The sequence below is a fragment of the Lissotriton helveticus genome, assembly GCF_964261635.1.
Source record: "Lissotriton helveticus chromosome 1_1 unlocalized genomic scaffold, aLisHel1.1 SUPER_1_unloc_9, whole genome shotgun sequence".
Taxonomy (NCBI): domain Eukaryota; kingdom Metazoa; phylum Chordata; class Amphibia; order Caudata; family Salamandridae; genus Lissotriton; species Lissotriton helveticus.
In genome coordinates, this window is record NW_027611736.1 from 776,900 (window position 1) to 795,848 (window position 18,949).

Here is an 18,949-nt window from a genome sequence, read left to right on the forward strand (position 1 = left end):
ACGGTGGTCGTTGACCATGCCCGATAGAGTACGTTGTGTATGGGTATAGTGAACCGGCTGGGGGTTGGATCTGTCCATTGCGGGCCGCAAGGCAGTGTTGAAGTCTCCCCCCAGTACCACATGGGCTATGCCCAAAGTTTGGATTTTGCCCCACATAGTGAGGAGTGCAGTTGGGTCATCTGTGTTAGGGCCATAATAACAGGCAAAGAGTACAGTATGGGTGTGAAACTTACCCCAGACCATGCAGTATCTGCCACCCGAATCTGTTTCAGTACCTGCCGGTGTAAACCCCACATTTTTCTTCACCAAAATTGTGACCCCTCTAGAGTAATTTGAATAAGATGAAAACACCTTGCTGGAGGCCCATCTAGATGCGAATAAGGGGGACCCATTTGGCAGCAAGTGAGTTTCTTGCAGCATGGCAATAGACACTCCCTGCCTTTCCAAGTACCCCAGTATTTGTCGTTTCTTTCTTGGGTTATTCAATCCACGTACATTCCATGACATTAGCTGAATTTGAAGGGCTGGTTGTGTATCTGTTACGTCTCCCATTCCCACAGTAAGAGATAAATGTGACATGTGCACGTAGCAATCGGCTTCAGACAGACATCAGTAAAACTTCGAACATGATTATTTCTCAATGGTAACCTATTAATCCCCCCTTTCCCAGGTATTTCTGCCGCAACTGTGCTGACAGAATGAGGACAGACTCTATACCCCCTTATGCCGGCTGCCCCAACTGGCCGGGTAATTAGTAGCTTTCCAACAAGAGATGCGGAACAGTCGCAGCTGGCGTATTAATGGGGTCATTATTAAAGCAATGTGTTTGCCCACCCACACCGGCAACCCCAACAGGCCGGGTACTCAGTGCCCTCCCCCCCTCCCTGTACCCGAACATTCCCAAAACTAAAACAAGCAGTACAAATGCTCTTACCCTAAAAAGGGAAGAGGTGTTTAGGGGATCACCCATTGGGGACAGAACCTAGGGGCGCCAGACCCGCCCTCCACCTCCCTACTTACACCCACTGGCAACCGGATCTATACCCAGTCGACTGCGCGGGACGGAGGTGGGTGATCAAGCACTCAAATGTATCAATGACCCGTAAGTCTTAAAGCAGTGCAGGTACCTCACCGGGATTTACAGTGGGCGGTCCCAATAAGATCAGATTACACCTTCTCAGCGACTCGGAGGAGATCATGGTACATTAGTCTAGGGTTGAATCATAACTCACACAACATTTCTCACCAGGACTATTAGTGTTCAGTCACCTTCTGAGCAGGTTCAGTGGTAGCGCTTAACATTGGGACGGCAGTCTGTCCTAATCCTGCTGGGACAACGGTGATTGCGACCTGGAGCGCCTTTCCTAAGCTGCTTCCCCGGCCTGATCCTTCCTGTGCTGCTTGAGAAAGTCTTCTACTTGTTGTGGATTGAGAAAAATGAGTTGCTTCCCCTGATGAGACACCTTTAATTTCGCTGGGTAGAGCATAGCGTAAGGGATCTCCTGGGCTTGAAGTTTCTTTTTAACCCCAGCAAATTTACGTCTAGCTTCCTGCACCGTCGGGGTGAAGTCGGGGAAGAAGGATAGTGTTACGTTGCCATAGTTCACTGAGCCCAGCTCTCGAGCCCGCCGCAGCACAGAGTCAAGGTCTCTGTAGTTTAGGAAGCGAGCGATGATGGGTCTCGGCTGTGCTCCTGGGGGGGGCGTGCGGCAAGAGACCTGTGGGCTCTCTCCACGATGAGGTGCGATGAGAAGGCTTCTCTCCCAAACAGCTCAACCACTAGGTTTTCCACAAAGATTTCCATCCTCCCTGTGTTGGTGGTCTCTGCAAGGCCTAAAATGCGGACGTTATTACGGCGAGACCTCGCTTCCAAGTCCTCGTTCTTTTCCGCAATTATTTTGAGAAGCCTGTCCATTTACGTGACTTGTCTGGCATTAGAAGTGGCACCATCTTCCAGTGTTGAGATCCGGTCTTCAGTCTCTTTTATACGGGTATCATGATGCTCCAATTTGGCAACAACACTGTCCATGCGCGTGTTAATGGTGTCTATTTTGGAGTCAATCGTTGACAGGCTCTGCTTCATGCCCAACAAGAGAGTCATCCAGTCCTCCTCCTGGGGGGTCGAAGAAGAGGGGCCGCTCTCCACATCCGGCGGCGGCGTGGGGGTTTTCTTAGATTCAAAAGGAATTTTTGACTGCTTGGCATCGTTGCGGCCCATGTTGCGCCTCGGCGTTCGCGCTGCCGTGGAAGAAGCGGCCGCCAGGACGAGGCCAGGCTCCAGAAGGAGGGGAGGAGAGTGCTGAAGGGCGAGCTGAGAGCTTGAGCAGCCAGAAGAAAACTCCCCGTGTTGCGAACGGTGGGAGTGTATGGTGCCTGGACCAATGCACTCTCGGTGTCCCCCAAGGGATCTGGAAGACCTTTATATCCGTCAGTAGGCAAGGGCGGGTCGGCCCAACCGCAGATTGTTCCGAAAGCCAATGAGCCAGGCCCACCCAGAGGAGAGACCTGGAGATGCAGGACAAACCACAGCTGACTCTGGAGGGGCCGGAGCTGCCAAAGGAGGATTGCCGTCCCAGGCGGGCCCGCTACCTCCCCAGCCACTGGTCAAAGCGGGAGAGCGGGCAGGCAAAGCGAAGCTGTGAGGGCATAGAAGGATCCGCAATGTGGGGGCAGTAGTATGGCCGGTAGGCGACTCTGGGTAGGTGTGTCCGAGGTAGGGTGTAGAGAGTCCGGTCCCCCGCCGCATTCCAGCCGGGCCACTAGGCCGCAGCGCAACAGCCACAAGCAGACCCGCAAGGACAGTAGATCCGGATCCTCTCGGAGCCTCTAAGTTATGAGCACGTCGCAATCACCCCAGGCGGCCTGCAGACACTCCGGCCCATATGCCACATCCAGTAGCAGCGAGTTGTTGGGCAATTACAGGCCAAACAGTCTAGTGGTGAGGGGGGGGATCGCGATAGCAGTACCACCAGACCAGGCGGGGGGGCTGCAATCCGTGTTTATTTGTGGCCCAGAAAGCGCGGTGTGTTTTGGCGCCAAGAGGCCTCGCGGTAGGCCGCGGATGGCTTCCAGTGAAGGAGTACAAGGGTCAGGGTTTCCTCCCCTGAGATGGTCCTGATAAGCGGCCAGGCGGGGCAGGTAAGTATCTACAGGTATAGGTATCGTTCTGGTCTTCAGCCGGGCAGGCCGCAGATCCCGGGAGTCGCGTGTTCAGGCCTCCCGCCGAGCAGCGTGCAGATGATATGCGGGCAGATCCGGCAGGAAGGCAGGTCCCCCCCAGCGTCGCGGCGATCGCCGCAGGCACCGGTGTTCTCCGAGCAGGAGCGAGCCACCGCAGGATCACAGCGCCAAGCCCAGGGTCGCCTGCCGGGTCGGGGAAGGGGGGGAAGGGGAGCCAGACACCGCCGCTCCCCGCTGTACCGTCCACGCACACGGAGCTCACCTCAGGCTGCACAATAGCTGTGGCGGTGGCTGGCCGCCTGGCCGCTCCGGAAACCAGCGACTCGCGAGGAAAAGGGTCGTCCTCTGCAGCGCCGCGCAGGCCGTGGAGCCCCGGCCTTTCCCAGCGGGACGATCCGCCCTCCAGCAAGCGGAGAACCAGCCTCGCCTCCCGCTCTCCCTTCACCGGCCAATAACTCAGCAGTCCGTCGGGTTTTTCCGCCAGATGAGGTACCGCTGCGTTCGTGAGGTTATCACGGACACGATGGTGCGGTGTCCGAGTGGATAGCTTGGGTCAGGATACCTTCAGGATGGTGTTATGTGCTCGATCGAGCTAGAGCCTAACACCAGTGCGGCCATCTTGGTTTGGCGCCACCTAGCACCCCATCAATTGGAAGAAGTTCTTAATATTCCTGCTGTAGGCAGGGACCCTGCGGCTGCACTCTAGGTGCACAGTTCGGGTGGCACAACATGGCTTTAAATATTTGGGCGTAATCTGTCTTTCCTACTACCTCTTCACCTTCTGACACGTTTCTGTCCACTCATCACTGCTCACTTCTTATGGGCCTCTTGCCAGTGTTCTTAGTGTGGTTGTTTTTAAAGGGTCCTGCGACTTCCCACAGTAGACTAATATTGCTATACATAATGTGTCACGCGGCCGGCCCCACAAGGGTTGTAGGCGACATGCTGTGTTCAAGCTACTTTGCTACTGCTTCTCCATACTCTTGGACACTCTCTTACAGTACGCTGACGGGCCTAAATAGGGTTGTGGGCTTAACGCTCTGAATATCTGGACCTGTGTTCTATTCTTTACCTACAAAATAAAAATAGATTTCAAACAACATACTTGGGCGTGTTCATTACAAGAGAGCCACAGGCAGGAACATACTCCCGGAATTAGACCGGTGTTGCAGGGATACCCCAAACTGGCAGGCGCTCTGGCTCTCCTTACTGGGCCGGGTGGCCCTATTTAAAGTAATAACCCTTCAGGGTCTCCTGTAAATCGTGCCAAAAACGTCCTTTAAGATCCTACTGGACATTTTCTTTCAAAAGTTAGACTGAGAACTTCGGCTCCTGTTGTGGGATGGTGGTACTTCACGCTGAGTACGTTGCAGAAGGGAGTTTATTAAGGTGGACCAGCAGTTCGGAGCATTCGCATGTATTACTGGGCCACGCAGCTGGTGGCAGTCAACAACTGGGTTTTTGCGGACCGTGAGGAACCTGCTTACCGGGTAGATAGATTGGCCATGGGCAAGAGAGGTTACCCCACCCCGGTGCTGTATTGAAGAAAGTATGAGTGCACCCTACCAACTCATACCCAAACATTGGTAAGGATGTGGAGAGAGGCTACCAAGTATTTAAGCTGAGAAGGTAAGCTGACTGAAATTACTCAACTGTATGATGGTGATCTCTTAAGTGCAGCAGGAGTATTGCAGGGCTTCACAAAATGGGGATTGATTAGGTTAAAGCGGCCGGGCGATGTGTGGAGGGGACAGGCGCTTGTGTCCTTCACGATCCTACAACAAAAGTATAAATTAGGTGACTAAAAATGGTTCTAACATTTGCAGGTGGATCACGCTCTGCAAGGTCACATCTGGGAAGGGGATCAGTTGCCTGAAGAATCCCCACTGGAGGACCAGTTACTAACTAATCCCCGACTGAAAAAGCAATCTCAACCATCTATAAGAAGTTGATCTACAATTCCCTGGATCCCCTGGGGACGCGGAGGGATGTGTGGGAGAGGGACCTAGGCACGCTTGTCTATGGCAATTGGGTTGAGGCCATTCAGGGTACCAGGGAGGTTTCAATTAGAACTTGTTTTGGTCTAATTTAACTACAGATCCTACATAGGACCTACTACTCCAGAACTTTGTTGCACCAAATAGGGCGGGCAGCCACCTCTCTGCATAAGGGAATGTGAGGGGGGGCTTTTTTTAATGTGGTGTGGAGTTGTCCGGTAATTCAATTCTACTGGGTAGAGATCATGAGAATAATGTCCCAGGTCATGGGACTAGCGATCCCCATGGGGGCCAAATGGCACCTCCTGTATATCACAAGTGAGGTGACATGGCATAGTATTCACAGAATATGACTGGCCCTGGCTTCAGCGGTTGGCAGCGTAATATTGCACGGGGTTGGGGAGCCAGCTCACCCCCAAGGTGGAGGATTGGGAAGCCGATCTTGATTGGTGTCAACGGGTGGACACAGGGTGTATCTCAGTAGGGGCTGCCCTTGTAAATGGGAAAGATATGGGAGGGATGGTAGAGCTACCGGGCCATGTGACTGGCCATGAAGTAGTGAAAGTTAAATATGTACCATTCTTGCGAGCTAGTTTTATGTAGTGGGATTTAGCCAGGGAGTGTCAGGACAAGCCAAGCTATGTTACTCACTCCATTTTTTTCAGACTTTGCCTTTTTGGTCTAATCACTCTCACTAATGTGCACTGCATTTTTGTTTTCAACACCATCGATTGAGCACTAGTTCAATAAAAAGAGCTTTTAAAAGTACCTGTGTCTTGGCAAGATAAGCAGCATGCTGGTCATTTATTAAATCGAGTCTGTTGATCTATTGTTGAGCTCGGAGTTCAAGCTGGTCGACATTACAAAGCTGAGAATATTGTGACTGCTCGCCCTCGCTAACTTGAGAGTCAAGTACAAAAAAGGGTTTACTTGGTCAGTTTGCGCAGCATTACTAGGATAGGTCACATGACATCAAAGGAAAGTGACCTCAACCCAGTAGCCGCTGCCTATCCCGTTGCCCCGGAACTAGACTGAACAGAGAGGCGGCACTGAAACTCCCTTGCTTTGTCAAGCTGAAGCGTTTGGTCCTTGTATGTTTTCTAGACAGCAATCCAGTATGACATAATTTAACATAACCAGTAACTTGCTCAGCGGACATTGCAGAGATAAACCAATGCGACATATATAGCAGGTTTTAAAAAAAAGGCTGCGTTAAGGTAAGGAACACAGCAGCGTCTTGTCATTTACTTATTCACATACAAGAAATCACATAGCGGCAGCATTCTAATTAACTCTCTCTTTTCTCCACTCCTCTATTAGTCAATTATCAAGACTACGGGTTTGATTTAAAGTCCAAAGGGTCACCTGACTTGTTAGAGATCTCTGCTGGCCCTGTGGCGCTCTCTGTTCCTTCAGAGGAGCAGCAGCCATGGTAAATCCTGTGAGGGCACTGCAGGGGTGGTGAGCGGCTGCCATGTTTCAGGCGGCCATTCACCAACTTGTGTGTTTTTCAAAAACAAGCTTCCAAAGCAGTAGTTTGTTTTTAAAAAACAATAACTAATCACCCTCGCACCCTAGGAACTTTCTCCCTGATTAATTTTCTCCCAGGAAGTGGGGTTCATTAAAAAAAAAGATTCTCATCACGACTGCCAGGTATTCCCTGGTGGTCCTGAATAAGAGAAAAATACATCAGACTGCTTGATCTAAAAAGGAATGGCCGTCCGATGTATTTACACCGACGGCACCCAAGTAAGGCTGCACACATGACAATCCACATGACTTGCACTAGGTCAGGCAGACCATCCGTTTCTTGGACAGGATACTCCAACACGCTTGTGAAGGAGTACCCTGCTCACCAAACTCTAAATCAAGACCTCTATATTTTCTGTGTTATGCATATATCTCTAGGTCCGCTTCAATATGTCCATCAGTCTTTCTATGATGTACCTGTTGTACGAGTTACTTACCTTCGGTAACGATGTATCTGGTAGAGACGATTCTAGCCGCAGATTCCTTAACGTGGAATTATCCTCAGGCGTGAAACTGGATCTAGAAAACTTTTTGCCACAGCATCCCTGTGCGCCGGGGGGACAGCATCACGCGACTCCGACCAGGCGTCGTCCGCGTACGTGACGTCAGCGAGGTCACATAAGTCCCCCCCGGCGCGCCTACGTCAGTTTTGTTCGGAGAACTTTTCCGCACCACAACGTGGAGCCAGCAGAGAAACTGTGGGAGCATGGGACCAGTGTGTGAAACAGCAGAAAAATGGAAAAGAAGGAATGGTGACGAAGAACACCATAAGGATCAGTGCCAACACTGCAGTACCCAAAAGCAGGGAAAGAAGAAAGAACAGAGCACAGCCTGAGCAGCCACCCCGCCAGTATGAAAACAGTACCCCCTTAAGACAAGGAAAATATGCAAAATGTCATGACAACATGCAGCAGGACTACAACCCTGACCAAGACCCATGAAGGGGAGCAAGTTCCAAGAAAAAAAGTGAACAACAGACGTCCAAGGCAACCCCAGCACAGAGTGCGACAACCCCCCAAGGGAGCCAGGACAGGGCACGGCCAAATGACACAAACTCAGAGGATAGCAGAGGGGCCAGGACCCTCAGGAACAAGAGGGACGAAAGAACGCCAGCCTCAATCCTGGAGCAACCAGAGCAGAGGGGCACAGGAGTACCTATAGACCCAGCCTCTACATTGCCAAGGAAGAGGAAGGAACAAAGCAAGACAACGTCTTGGCGAGAGAGCGAAAGAATGCACTCACTCATCATAGCCATTCACCGGGAGGCGAGTGCAGAAGGGCAAGCCAAAGGGTCCTCGCAGAACGGGGAGGAAGGGCGGGCCGTGAAGGAATCTGCGGCTAGAATCGTTTCTACCAGATACATCGATACCAAAGGTAAGTAACTCATACATCTGATACAGACTACTAGCCACAGATTCCTTAACGTAGAATAGATACCCTAGCCATACCCAAGGGGAAGGAGGGTCTGCGAGAGGACCCCACCAGCCTGGACAAGACAGAGGGTCCCACAGGGGACTAATCCAATGGACAGGGCGAAGAGCCCCGTCTTCCCAGCCCCCCAGAAGCAGAACACCACCGAACCCAAGAGTGGTGTGAGAAGAAGAAAAAAGAAGAAGAAGAAAGCCTATTCACTCTCAACAGAGGAACAAAGGGCAAGGCCAGGGAGGCCGAAGCACTCCACGCCCCTACAAGGCAACAGAGCTTCCATCCAATGCCAGGGCAAGGAAGAGGAATAAGAAAAGCGTAGAGGGCCCAAGGAAAAGATGAAAAAGAATGCGAGCCCACCATAGACGGAAGGCAACAGATCAGACAGAGCGGTGCCAGCACTAATGAGCCGCCAGAAGCAGGAAGAACAGCCCGGCGACCCAGGAGGACCGGGCAGGCTACGCCTGACAAAGGGAGAAACACAGAACCAACCCAGCCTCCAGGACAGGAGCATGATGGCAAGGAAATGCCATGCACACGACCTAAAGAAGCATCAGCAACATACATAAACGCCATGGAGAGCAGAGGTCCGAAGGCGACCATAACTCCCTAGTAGAGCGCAAGCTATATAACAGCTACTACTACCCCACATAGGGTACGTTAAGTCCCAAGACATGGGATCCCTCTTTGGAAGAAACTTTCACAGCAGAGGAAAAAACGAGGGGAAAAGAAAAACCCGCAGAAGGCTTGTCAAGCAGCCCAAGAGAAAAACAGAAGGCCTAATCTCAGGGCCAATTCTGTGCGGATAACTCAAGCAAAAACAAACACAGTCAACAAAGGGCAGTCCAGCAGCCAACAAAGCCACAGTCTCAGCAAGGAGGACTCGAGTGGCCATAAAACCCACTTCACAGCCAGGGCAACCTGCCCAAAAGTAGGTCCAAGAACCAGATCAACTCAGCAGTCACTGAGGGGGAGAAGGAGAAGGAGGAGGAGAAGGAGGAGGAGGAGGAGGATGGAGCCCTGCCAAGAACCTCTGGATGGCGGAGTCTGCCGGGGCATGGAATAACAGAGGGCCACCGAATGGAAGATCAACCAGCCACTCCCGAACATTTTCAGGGAACACACTGTCCTGAAGCCAAGCATGCCGATGGAGGGCGACCGAGGTAGCCATGGCATGGCCCAGCACTTCCGAGATGTCCAGAGCGGAGCGGAGAATAAACGCTGTTAGCTCCCGGCCATCCAACGCATGATGCCGTAATTCGACCTAAACAGTCTCCTGTGAAGCGGCGAATCCCATGGACTCAGCCGAGTCCCAAAAAGAAGAGGTGGCCCTAGACAACACACATAAGGTGTTAAGGGCCCGCAAAGCATCGCTGGTCGAGACGAACATGTTGTGTTGCCAAGAGTCCAGCCAGCGGGCCTCCCGCGATGGCGGAGACAACAGTGGCGGCAAGGAAGGAAAAGAAGTCCGCAAAAGTAGACTGGAGGCAGAGGGGTGGAGGGAAAGACATGCCAGGTCACGTGGCGCTAGAAGGTGCCGGTGCAGGAGGGGTTGGAGCACCGGATCGCCTGTGGCGGGACGCCCCCAGGTCTCCATCAGGGAAGAAAGGAGCGAACCCTCAAAGGGTAGCAATAGCTTCCTCCCACCAGAGCCCTGGTGGAGAACCTCCAAAAGGTGGTCTGCCGGGAAATGAGCAACCGGGTCACCCATGCGCAGAAAACCCAAAACCGTGGACACTGTGTGAGCAAAGGCCGCACCCGCCTCCGTAGGGCCCCACAGTGGAGAAAACAGGTCCTCTGTGGGCGACGGCTGTAAACTAAGGCGGCCGTCACCGAAGTCAAACGGGGCAGGCAAAGGCCAGACCTGGAAGTTAGAAGGAGGAACCGGTGAGCGGGCGACCTGTTGCACCTCTGGGAAATCCGCAGCCTCAGGAATGGCGGGGAGCCAAAGAGGTTTGACCTAAACTTCTCAAGGGACCAAACCACAGCAAAGGCGTCCAACTAAATGGCACTTCAACGCTGTTACCTGGGGATTAGCCTTCTACTGATGAAAGCCAGTGGCTGATCTTGACCGTGGTCATATTTTTGGGATAGCACTGCTCCTATACCATGTTCAGAGGCATTGGTCTGCACAATGAATTGCTTGACATAATCCAGGGAAGCCAAGGAAGGCCCTCACTTGAGTCTGGGTAGTTGGAGCCACCCAGTCCAGAATGGTCTAGATCTTGGGTTGCAAAGGTTAAACCTGGCCTCCACTAACAAAGTGACCCAAGTATGCAACATTTCCCTGCCTTATCTGGCACTTGAATGCCTTGATAACGAGGCCTGCACTTCTTAGAGCCCCCGTTGCTTTCCTAAGGTGAATCAGGTGATCCTGTCAGGTGGAGCTAAAGACAGCAATATTGTGTAGATATGCTGCACTCAACGATTCCAATCCAGCAAGGGCTTAGTTCACCAACCTTTGAAAAGTGGCAGATGCATTTTTCAAACCAAAGGGCATTACAGTGAACTGATAATACCAATCTGTGGTTGGAAATGCAGATATTTATTTTGCTCCTGGAGTCGTCAGACCTATCAGCCAGTACTCTGATGTGAGATCAAACTAGCTGTCGAAGAAATGGTGCATGCCACACAACTAAGTATTGAGCTGACACCCAAATGCTTTTTATTAGGCCTGTTTAGATGTCAGAAGGGTGCAAGATAACCTATACATTTGGTCAGTCGCCTATGGTAATGGTTTGACGTAGAATTGCAATCACATGGCTGCCCCAGCATGCCCCAGCGATTGCGCTCTGGCATAGAGATTGGCCTCTTCTTCTACGGCGGACGCTTCTATCTCGTCTTGGTCAGATTCTTCCCCGAAGATATCCAGAGTGTGTTGAATGCTTTGACGCTGTCTCTCTCATCATCGTGCCTGATGATCGTGTAGAGTCCTCTTGGACCGAAACGACTTACAAGCGTCGCAGTCTTCCTTCTTGTGCTCCGGAGAGATGCACAAGTTACAAACTTGATGTACGTCGGTGCGAGGGTACTTGGCGCGGCACCCAGGACAGAAATAGAATGGAGTCCGTTCCATTTGCAGATGGCTGGTCCTACGCAGCAAGGCTCGACGGTTGCCCACGAGGTTTTCTATCAAAAATGGAGAGTTTGCCAATTGATTTGAAATGCGGAGAACAGGGAAACGTGTACTGAAACAATACAGTTGAGGGTAGAGTGGACTGCGCACTGAGGGGAACCTGAAGAGCGGTTTCGGAGTGCAGTAATACACATCCAAACCCGTTTGGGGTAAAAAACAATCTAACAATGCAGTCGATGCCCATGCGCACTATCACCAAAAGGTGGAGTCACCTTACCTCGTGACTGGAAAGACTTCTTCAAAGGAAAATAACTTGCAAACATCCGGACCCAACACAAGATGGCAGGAGTACGTAAAGCATGTGCATCTACAGCACACAAGCCTCGAAAAGAGGATTAATGGCCCCCAAATCCCTGCGGTGGTATCTTGTCATGTTGTGGCTGAGTGTGCCATGTGATGTGGCAGGCTATAGTGCTTGGTGTGATTTGGTCATTTTTGACAAGGTGGAGTGGTGAACGGTTAGGCAAATTTTGATTTTCTTTGTTTTTGGGATCGTGGGAAATAGTGCGGTACCTACCGTATGATGTAAGTAAATAAATTACATTGCTATTATACGTTAAGGATGTGGGGTGAGTGTTATTAGGGCCAAAGCCTTGCTGATTATATGCAGAATAACAGGCCTGGGAGGTCACTACTGTGTGGTAAATAAATAAATAATACCCTATTTTTGAGTGCATGAATGAATAACAGATAGCTCAATAAAATAAGAGTCAAGATTCGAGGTAGTGGGAGTTTTGCAGGTTTATTACAGCATAAGGACAGGATCAGGACAACCTGCACAGGAATAGGATGGCAGCGCTGCCGGGGGCAGGATCTGGACAAGGGAAGGAATAACTTTTAATAACAAAACATGAGCATATATACATAACGCAAACACATAGCATTACATTGCAATAGGCGTAACAGTGGGTGGAGCAGTAGGTGTGACGCGTAGCAGTCGCGAAAGATAAGGGGGAAAAGAGGTGTAACAGGGCGTATACATAGACATGTGGTGCAGACGTAACAGGATATGTCATGAATGGGGCGGAAACCATGGAGGGGGCTACCTGAGGAGCCGGGACCTCTAACCTGATGGTGCGCGCAAACTGGCAATGACGTATCACTTGGAGAAGCTGGGGGCTATGAACTCTGTGCTAGGAGCAGAGACTGAAGTCTGGAGGGTCGGAGCGACATGTACCTAAACCCTATCTAGTATCTGATGTTTAGGGAGCATGTTGATATAAACTAGAAGTCAAGAGGGGAAAGGCTAACAGACTCTAAGACTGGAGCATGCATTATTCTACATGTAGTGCGTGATGAAGAATATTAAATGACCATTCAATACAGTATTCTCTAACATGGAGACGTGAAGGCTAGACAATGACGGAAACTATTGATGCGATTCAGTAGCTTAGGAATGCAGAGAAGGAGGGCTGAACTGATAACTGGACTCATAACATACTCTTGGCAGACTCAGAGGCAGAGCCAGGCTGGACCGGGCACTGCGAGGCAGGAAGTAAGTGAAGGCTCGAGGATACAGGTGGGGGCTGTATCCCTCCTCAGCGAGGCTTCAGGAGACAGGAGCTGAATCTGGTGTCCGGGCCCTTTTGAGGCCTAGAAACGGGGACTTTATAATAGAATAACGTGCACACTGAGAAACGTGGCAACGTAGCTTTACATAGGCCTGATATTCGTAGTATTCACGAGGACTGGAAACTGGCATACTAGAGGTGGACACAACTGTAATTGCGTCATTAATCGGACATGGGGAGTACATATGCATATTTAATCATGCACACATAACATATGATGGATGACACGTAGGGACACAGAACATGGCAAAATTTACTTTTCCACAACTGACTAAGGCAGGTTAGCAGCTGCACAGGCCTTGGGCATTGATCCTAGTGAGGATAATATGTGACGGGCCACTGGTGACTGGAGCTGGTTAGCAACAACGCTAGCCTCTGGTATTCATTACAGGCAGGGTAACAATGCATGTCAATATTGACTGGAACTGTTTGGCAGTAGAGTTGACCTCTGGTTTTGAATATTTGCAGGATTTAAGGTACAGGGGTCACTGCTGACTGGAGTTACTTAGCAGGATAATAGGTCTCAGGGAGCCAATACTGACTGAAGCTGGTTAGTATGATCACTAGTCCTACTAATGACTCAAGTTGGCTAGAATGATAACCTGCAAAGTTACATGATTCTATTAGGGCCCATAACCTTTTTATTTAGTGATGTCCATCTGCACACTTTCCTGCATCTTGTAGTAAATTGAATATTGACAAACAGAAGTGTTATTTCCAGAAACAGTGAATTCTGCAGCTTGTCTGTGCATCTTTTATCTGCACCTCACGGACTCCTCACATTCCTCTCGAGAGAAGATCCTGCCTCCTACTCATTAGTGTTGTTTCAGTAACTGCTTCTATCATGTGTTCAGGTTTCATTGACTTGTATTAGGAGAAAAGTGTATAAAAATACATTGTGTAGCATTAGCATTATATACTCCAACTTGCTTTAGGGTGGATGCTCTCGTCCATTGCATAGACAATTGTGACTTGTTAGTTTACTTGGCCTTTTGCTATTTTTGCATTAAATTCATAATAGATTTGTTGGCCTCCAGGTGTGTTGTGTTTTATTTTACATATATGACAAGATATGACGAGGAAAATGACAGTCCAGTATACACATTAGTCATATAAATCAACTTACAGTATACTGGTCTGGAGGTTCAGTCCCACGGACATTATCTCTAACTGAACACAGGCACCCTAGGAAGCATGTGCTTTTCAAACCAGTTGCCCTCTGATACGCTGTCCTCGCTTTTGGATAAGTCAGTTTGTCCTGAATTTTAGGAGGGTTACTTATCTAGTGCACTCTGGTAGACAGCGCTCACCTGTGGCAGTAAGAAGTTAATAGGCACCTTATCACCTATGCACGGTGCAGGGCTTTGAGATACAGAGCTCCTCATGCTGTGGAGAAGATTAGGTCACATTTACCCGTTTTCCCATATTTGGTCCTGATGAAATGCCAACAGATTGCTCCATGACTACACAAAGCATGAAAAAAGTTGACCTGAAGTATAGACCCCAGCTTACCAGCAGGTCCATAGGTGATCGACACTTTCACACAGTGATAGGGGCCATTAGTTCCTCAATTTCTCTACCACTGTTTTTAATCTCAACATGGACCAGGATGATCACATTAACTATATTGTGGCAACTGGTCGATAGTTGATCTTATATTCAGACTTCACCAATCTGACATCTTATGACACAACATCCTCTGTCCTACTATGCGCATCCGATGTACTTATCAAAAGATCTCCGACAAAGTGCCCTCTGGTGGTGCCCGCCAGGGATTGTAGCGCCGGCCTGGTGAGGAGAATAGCCCAATGATGAAGCATGCCACCATCAGGTGAGTGAACACAAGTTGTATTAAAAGCACATGCTTCCTAGGGTGACTGCGTTCAGTTACAGATAATGTTTCTGGGACTGAACCTCCGGAACATTATACTGTGATTTGACTGTTTTATGTTAACAAATGTACCTAGCAGATATTGGCGCTTGCTTGTTTCACAAAAATGATCGGATACCGGCCTCGGAGCGCACTTCTTACAGACGAGTATGGGGTTATCATGTTGCTGCTACAAGCTCCTTACCTGTGCGAGTTATCAGGATCGATGCAGGGGGCACACCGAAACCAGCCACACGTGTATATCAATGACAAATACTGAAGAATTAACAGAGCTTCCAAGCTGGTGACCATTACTTAATTGACCCTGAAAATTAAAGACACGTTTTTAGTATTCTGGTGACTCATGACCATAAAAAACAAAGGTTATAAATTCAATATTGTGTCAATTACTTAAAAAATGGAACTGGATGTGCTGAATCGATGTTGCCCCAGGTCATGCGTGACACCTTTCACCACTATTGCTTATGGGACTTGTAGTTTTGTTTTTCTCATTAAAAGGATGGGCTCTAAAGTCCCAGTGTTCTAAGCAATGTTAGTTAAAATCAGAGGCCTGAGTGAGGGTGAAGCATGACATGGCTCTGCTTAGCAGTGAGATGAATGACAGTTCCTCAGCCCTTCAATTCTTTGACAGACAGGGGCTTGTTGGCCATTCATATTTTTTTGCAACGACAAAGAAACTTTTATTGCAGCTTCTGTCAACTGAAGAGATAAAACCCCTGGGCGTGTTTAATTAACTACTGACAAACATGAACAATAAAGAACATGAGTTTCTGGAAAACTATCAAGCACCCGATCAGAATCAGCCGCCCTTCACACCCAGGAATTCTTGAGGCTTTGGAGAGGGTGAATTGCACGTGGTATAAGAGGAACACTACATCGACTCAAAGCTCTCTTCTCAGGGATGTACTGAAATGCCAGCCTCATGGCACACTTAGCCAGCTCTTCACCTCCTTCTCCTCAAACTGTTGACCAGCTACCAGGGCAAATGAGCCTGCAGCAAAGCATGGCTGCTTGATTCCACACCGGGCCAGGCAAGGTGGTCAACTCCATACTCCTCCAAATCAGCAAGCACTCTGGTCGAGCCAGTCCTAACCCCACATGAATGTTCCCCATCACAACTATTTTAATGGTACAAAGTTATGTTTCTGCCAAATGATTGAGTCAAAAATTGAAAGGTTTTACTATGAAGTGCTGAAAGAGAAATCATGAAGGTTTTCAATATTTCTGAGTCTGCCACAGCACACAGGAGCATTATTTCTCTACAGTTGCAAATCATGTATGTGCCCTGTAGAAAGCTTGTTTGAATGAAACATGGAATTTATTGCAGCCTACAATTCATGCAACAACATAGAGTGCAAGATAACTTGTGTTATTATTCCAGCAGAACAAAATGCCATTCCTAATATGTACATCATTTTAAAGACAAACCCAGAAAAATGTATGGTCAGTGTTGTTCTTCTGCCTGTTAAAAGACAATCTCCATTAATGAGTCAGGAAATAAAACACTATGAGAAATCCTACTCTACGGCAGGGTGCTGCCTGCCACTATATTGCAGGTTGCTTCCAACATAATCTGATTTATACATACATACTCCAGGGTGCTGCCAGCTATCGGGTCTGCACACAGCAGTCTGGAGCCACTCAGGAAGGAGGTAAGCTCTTCATTTCATCTTAAGCCCTTAGGTTACATTCACAGCATGATGGGTCCGGAGAACTTTATCCACGCTCTAACTGCGCCGAGCAGATAGACGTAGCCTATCATAGACTGTGTTTTGTGCTGGGTGATGTCTGGCATCGTATTATCGTTGGCGGGAGGATGAAGCTCTGATAAGAGCTACTACAAGTAGAGCAGAGAAACAGCGCCACAGAGTGACAACTGCCCAGAAGCTGAAGAAAGAACTCTGAAACAGCAAACCTCCTACACTCTGGAGATTCTCCAGGATAAGCAAATGATGGTAATGAAATGCAAACTGCAGCATTAAGGTCACACACTACAACATCTTTCCCTTTAAACCGAAGATAACAACCTACAATAAAAAACTAACCAAAAAGAAACTAAACTAGAAAATGCATTTCCAAATGCTGTAAAAGAGAAACAGTTAATACAAATGAACAATATTAAACTTTGTTGGTACCTTAGTAATGTGCTTACTTCTGGGCTTCTCTCCATCTGCAGCAATAACGCTCTGAAAGGGAAAATTACTGCCGTGAGTCTCAGAGTCTTCAGTATTACTGGTCTCAGTCACGAAGACTGTGGTGTCGGAAGATAACTTTCTCTTATTTGGCTTTATAGATCCACCAGTCATGCCATCGCAATTAGCAGACACGCTACTGTCAGCAGCATCACAACTTTAGGCAGACCAGCAATGCGGATCTCACCACTCACATTGGTTGAACAGACTCGTCTCTGCTACATACATCCTCTCTGTTCTCAAATTAGCTTGAGGCCGTCAAAATACAAAGAGCTGCAATATATATGCCACACTTTCCTGACTACCTTGTTTTAAAAAGTTGTGACATTCATGCGTGATTCTTGGTTCATCTCCAAGCTGAATTTTTTTAGAGGTTCAATTGCCACACAATACTATTCCCATATTCCAGTTTGTCCACAGGGAGCTTCAACCCTAATAGGTTATCAACTGCCTGTTTTGCAGATAATTTCAGATAGTTTTTGTAAGGAACTGTGTGGTAAATAAATAATTAATTACCGGTACTATTTTTGAATATATTAATGAAAACAGATAGCTCAATAAATAAGAGGCAGGATCCGTGGAATCTGAGTCTAACAGGCTTTAATCAGGCACAAGGGAAGGGACGGGATCGGAACAGCCTGAAATAGAATGGCATGGACTGGCAGCTGCCACGTTTCATTAACAGTACATGATATATATAGTTAAACGTTACAATTGCATTGAATACAGTAGGCGTAACAAGTAACAAACGTAAGATAAGGACACATGGGCGTAAAAAGAAGGCGTGCACAGGGCGTGCACGAAGACATGTGATGAGAACGTCACAGAAGTGTCATAAATGGGTGGATACATGGAGGGGGCTACCTGGGCAGCTGTAACCTTTAACCTAGTGGTGCGCGCAAACGGACCATGACGTGTAACTGGGGAAACTGGGGGCTCTGACTTCTGCACTAGAAGAGGAGACTAAAGTCTGCGATGTCAGGACGACATGTACCTATAGCATATCTGGTATCTGGTGTTTGGAGTACATGTTGATAGAATCTAAAAGTTATCAGAGCAAAGGCTACTTGACACTAAGACTGGTGCATGCATATATTCTTCATGTATTGCGTGTGCTATGAATCTTCTATGAATATTAATACAGTAATTCTCTTGCATGGAGACAGAAAGACTGGACTATAGCTGGAAATGTTTATGCGGTTCGTTAGCTTAGGAATGTGAAGACGGAGAGCTGAACTGATAACTAGAGGCATAACATATTCTTGGCAGACAGGCAGGCAGAGCCAGGCCGGGCACCGCGCTGCGTGGCAGGAAGTAAGCGAAGGGTCAGGGATGCAGGTGGGGGCTGCATCGCTCCTCGGAGTGGTTTCAGGAGACTGGAGGTTGAATCTGGTGTTCAGGCCCTCTGAGGCCTAGAAACGGGGATAATTCGATGAATTAACGTGCATAATGTAAAACGTGGGCAACATAGGCCTAATACTCGTTACTTTCACAGGGACTGGAAACTGGCATACTAAAGTTGGACACAACTATAATTGCGTCTTTAATCGATCATAGGGGGATATATGCATATTAGTCATGCACATATGACATAGGATGGGGAACACGTAGGCACACATGACAAGGCAAAATTCAATTTTCCTCAACTGAATTATTATTTACAGTAGATGAGGAACAATCACAACCGTTGTCAGAGTGAACTTTCAAAGCCATTCAATTAACCTAGGACCACCCCCTGGTACCTAACCACGGAACAGGTAGGATTAACTTAAGGTAATATGTAAAAGATTTATGCAGAAACAAAAAAAGTAAAAGTCAAAATGCAAAACAATTAAAAACCTAAACCAAAATAGAAAAATAAAGTAAAATGTATTGAACAAAATGACACTAAAATTATAAAATCCAAGAAGGGGAATGAGATGTGAACTGTAACGCTGTAAGAATCACAAGGTGCCAATGGATGAGGGGCCCGGGCATGGATTAGTCTCTCTGGAGCGGACTGCCAAGTCAGAGGAAACCGGAGGCCA

At 48.4% G+C, this 18,949-nt stretch overlaps 1 protein-coding gene across 1 annotated transcript in view; it reads right to left on the minus strand.

The window, feature by feature from the left end:
• LOC144806576 (uncharacterized) overlaps positions 1-18,949 on the minus strand; it is a 58,144-nt gene that overhangs the window by 18,562 nt on the left and 20,633 nt on the right. Inside the window, exons 2-3 of the mRNA XM_078672910.1 lie at positions 16,866-16,916; positions 14,915-15,034 (exon numbers count right to left, since the gene is read on the minus strand). The gene's annotated coding sequence lies outside the window, so the exon portion shown is untranslated. The remainder of the gene's footprint in view (positions 1-14,914; positions 15,035-16,865; positions 16,917-18,949) is intronic.